Here is a 4,835-nt window from a genome sequence, read left to right as displayed (position 1 = left end):
CAGCTGTTTACATATATTCTGTACTCATTACGATTTTGCAAGTTGCCATTGCTAAATGTGCCTAAATAAATACACAATAATAATTTACTCTAGGATTCCAAACAGGTTTAATGACTCACAATTCAAGTCATGACAAGTCGATGTAGTTCCCCTTGCTTCATTTTTTCATATTTGCTTCATTTTATGAATATTTTTGACTTGGTAGACTCCAATACCATTCATTAAGAATTAGCCTACACTGACTGATATACTGTATTTGAGCGATGGATCCTGATTTAGTACAGCTTGCTGTGTTTATGCATGTAATTTCAACATAAAATACTAGAAAATAAATCAAGGATTGTGCTCAGTTAGGAGACCTGGGTTTGCTTCCCAGGTCCTCCCTGCGTGGAGTTTGCATGTTCTCCCCGGGTCTGCATGGGTTTCCTCCCACAGTCCAAAGACATGCAGGTTAGGTGCATTGGCAATCCTAAATTGTCCCTAATTTGTGCTTGTTGTGTGTGTGTGTGTATGTATGTGCACCCTGCGGAGGGCTGGCGCCCTGCCCAGGGTTTGTTTCCTGCCTTGCGCCCTGTGTTGGCTGGGATTGGCTCCAGCAGATCCCCGTGACCCTGTAGTTAGGATATAGTGGGTTGGATAATGGATGGATGGATGGATTGTGCTCAGTCATGTATGAAGTGCACCCAAAGTACAAAGTTTTTGTTCTCACTCAGCAGTTTTGGGTTTGGCCCTTTAAGCAACTGCATTCATGTGGTTCTTCATGCTGGATAATAGTAATGTGAATTTTCAGTTATCAATGTATTTTTTCTTAAGGCATACTGTTTTCATTAGCTGTCACTGTACTTGTACTGTAAGTAATTCAATGATAATCAGGCATGTGGTGTTAATTGTTTCTTATTATTTTAATGTTTTGTTGTCTGTGTTCTCTTTTAATACACCAGGTGCCAAATTGTTTCTCAGAATTTTTGGTATTTAGGGTGGCACACTGCAGTCTACTTACTTAATTAGGGTTGGTGTACATTGACCTCTGTACTGTGAAATTGTACAGTTGTTTAACTTCGTTTAACATTTGATTTTTTGTGCAACCTAAGGAAAATTGTCAGCCTTAAGTATGAGAATCCCATGTCTTTAACATGTTATTAACTAGCAGCAGCACCCAGTGTTGCCCAAGAAAGTAATTTTAAGGTCTGGTCCTTTTGTTGGCTAGCCTGGCATCAGTCTGTTCCAGTGTTTCACTTGCTCTGTACTTCTGTGACACAGGTGAGCCACCAGGTGGGACTGCGCTTAAAACCTCACCGTGGTAAAATGGAAAAAACCTCACCAATGGTACCCCAGGGTAAACGTTTGGTTTCCAATGTAGTCTAGTGTCTCTTCCTGAAAAAGTTGGGTATGGGCGCCAAATTATGTTGAGATTGGATCAAAGGTGTGGGATTGTATAAAGAACACACACACACACTGAGCTTTATATAAAAGAAGATAACTAAGAATTGCTCCACAAACAAGTCCCAAATCTTTATTAAGTATTATTGCCGTAGAATATTAAACAGTTATTTGACTTTTATTTATACAGTAAATGTTTAACCAGGTAAAAAATTAAATGTGCACCAGCTATGTATGCTGCAGACTGAGGTAATAATTTATCTGTGCTTTTTGATGAATAACAGAGACAATACTTCTTGTGAGCTAAATGGGGGCCTAAGGCCTGCACCACTCACCGTTTTATTACACTTAGTCTAAGTGCATGGAAAAGGAAGATCTGGTTAGACTGGTCCTCTAAACCTCAGGTCATTTCTAATATCCTGTCAAAAGAAAAAAAAAATCTACTGCTGGAACTGAGAAGCTCGATTTCTTAAATGCTTAATCTATGCAACTTATTCCAAATATATATTCCATGCTCTATACAGGTACATACACTTGTAAAAGTTTTTTACTAATAACAAATGGATGGACTATCTAAGGAGCTTACAATAAGTATTATATAAGTACTGTATGCAGTATGAAGATGACTGCCTGTCATGTTACTTTTGAGTACTTTTCCATTGTAAAGACTATAAACCCTTGATAAAAATTAGTATATATAGTTAACATTTTTTTTCCCAATGCTATTAGTATAGTTGGTGATTTTACTCGTGTGTCTTTCTGTAAAATTACCATACTGAACTTTCTAGCACTGTTCTAGAATATTAATTTGAGGCATTTAAATTAAAGAATCACTTTCTGAAGGCACAGCATTTGCAGTCCCCCCTAAAAGTATACACTCCTTGGAAGTTTTCACTCTTTATTGTTATACAATATTAAATCACAGTGAATTTATTTTAACATCTTGACATTGATCAACAGAAAAAGACACTTTAATGTCAAAGTAAAAACTGACCTCTGTAAAATGGTTTAAATTAATCACATATACAGAAGGTGAAGTAGTTGATTATGTTAGTATTCACTCCCTTTAACATGACACACACAAATCATAACTAGTGCAGCCAATTGGTTTTAGAAGTACTATAATTAGTTCAATGGAGATCACCTGTGTGCACCTTATCTAGAATGTTTAACTTGTGGTGAGTCAGTATAGTGACATAACCTACATGATGAAGGCAAAAAGGACCCTCAAAGCAACTCAGTGAAAGGGTAATTGAGAAGTACAAGTCAGAGGATGGAGACAAAAATAGCCAAGTCACTGAATTTCCCTTGGAGTCCAGTTAAGTCAATCATTACAAAATAGAAGGGGTAGGCACAACTGTAAATAAGCCTAGATCCAGCCATCCACAAATACTTGTACAAGAAGACACCCAGTGAGGGAGGCCATCAAGAGACCTGTGACAACTCTGAAAGAGTTACAAGCTACAGTGGCTGAGATTGGAGAGACTGCAAACAACAATGTGGTCCAGGTGCTTTACCAGTGGCAGCAATATGGGAAAGGAATATTCAGTGACTTAACATAATTTCTTGTCTCCATCTGACATGTGTTTTTTTAATTGCTTTTTATGCATTCGCTTGGAGTTGAGCGTTTTTTTTTTGTCTTTATTGTGTAAATTAAGCCACAATACTGACTCACCACAAGCTGGACCTTCCAGATAAAGTGTATTTATAAAACAATGAATTGAAATCACTTTATAATGGAAAGGTAATTGAACTAATTACTAATTGCCTACAAGGTGATGATTTAGGTGTATCATATTGAAAGGGGCAAGTACGTATCTGTTATTTTGTGTTGTATATTTGTAATTAATTTGGTTCACTTTTCAGAGATCTGTTTTCACTTTGAAATTATCAAGTCTTTTTCTGTTGATGCATCTCAAAAAAGCCAAATTAAATTCCCTGTGATTCAATGTTCTGTAATAATAAAATGCGAAATATTTCTTTGAAGTTTTATAGGCACTGTATTCTTCCAAGCACACCAAGCCAAGGATGGAAAGACACCAAGGGTCACAATGATGGATTCTGAGAGAAAAATAACCCCTACACTTAACTCCATTTTTTAAAAGCTTTGAGAGTTTCCTAATCATTATAAGTACATTTATGGCTCTTTTCAGTGCACCACTTCCTATATACATTGATTTTTCTCTCCACTCCACCATCTTCTTTGTTATTCCATGCCCTCTGCCTGCTCTCTGAAGGCACTTTTCTTGCAATCTTCTATACTTTCTCAGTTTGTCCTTTCAGTTTTTTTTATTGAAAAAGTCTATTTTCCTAATGTTTTTTATTCACTAATCCTCCTTTTCATTCAGAGCTCTTATTCCTAGAAACAAGTTGTTATTCCAAGACACTCAGTCATTGACAATCAACTAATCAATTTTAAGTTAAGTGATGACCTTATAAAGCAGGGCCTGAATGCACAATGGCACACTATTTCAGATTATTCAATAATGGCTTAAAATATGCTTACCTTAGGAGTTTTAATGATTACAGTTTTGCCTCTATGCTTGTAGAATTTTGCATACATTTCAGTGCTTGATGAACATTTTCTTTTGATATGATTGGTATTTTGTTTGCCATTTATGCAGTCACTGCCTTATAAAGTCAGAGGATAAGTTTAAAGCAGATGACTTTCAGGTGAATAACTGCCTTAAAGAACAACCTAGACATAATTATACAACATTGTGGCCTAAAAAATGTAAAGTAATCTTATGGGAAAGACTTGGGACTCGTAGTTGACTGATCTCTGTTCACAACCAGACAGTATACAATAATGATTAGGAAGAATAATATGGTTTTGGGTTACATAGCGTCTGTGTAGGGGTATATGTGAAGCTGTACTGTGCACTTATGGTGCTTTATCTTGTATAGTGGGTACAGTTTTATTCTCCGTATTTAAAGAGGGTGTAACAGCAGTAGAAAAAGTATTGAGAAGAGGAGCCAAACATGCTATAGGAATACGTGATATGACTTACAAGGATAGATAAAGTTTTTTATCCAGTGGTAATTGAGAGGTAACTTAATTTTATTTTTTTTAAATATGGAGGGAATCAGTAAGTTGCTTGTCAGCATGTTGCTTTAAAATAAGCTCTTTAACAAGAACCCAGGAGTCTTGATGGAAGCTGGTTAAGGGTGTCACAAAAATATTAGAAAGTTTTTCTTCACACAGAGAATTATTGATGTATGGATTAAACTAACCAGTTTGCAGAGATTAGAGTTGTACCTTGGTAATCTTCAAATTTCAATTTGATGATATTTTGCAGACATTAGGTGAATAAAGATTGACAAGCCATGCTTGACCAAATGATCGTTCCCCATCCAAAACTTCCAGTTTTTGTTATTTTTATAAAGATTCACCTCTTCTAGAAATATTCCTAAAACATAAAACATAAAGACTTTTTATTTCTCTTCACCTGTGG

The 4,835-nt window shown here is 36.0% G+C and overlaps 1 protein-coding gene across 2 annotated transcripts in view; it reads left to right on the top strand.

Annotated features, from left to right (window-relative positions):
• sfxn2 (sideroflexin 2) overlaps positions 1-4,835 on the top strand; it is a 56,281-nt gene that overhangs the window by 2,965 nt on the left and 48,481 nt on the right. The window lies entirely within an intron of this gene.

Source organism: Erpetoichthys calabaricus, chromosome 2 (assembly GCF_900747795.2).
Source record: "Erpetoichthys calabaricus chromosome 2, fErpCal1.3, whole genome shotgun sequence".
Taxonomy (NCBI): domain Eukaryota; kingdom Metazoa; phylum Chordata; class Cladistia; order Polypteriformes; family Polypteridae; genus Erpetoichthys; species Erpetoichthys calabaricus.
Note: the sequence above shows the minus strand (reverse complement) of the source record. Positions and strands in the feature narration are given on the sequence as shown.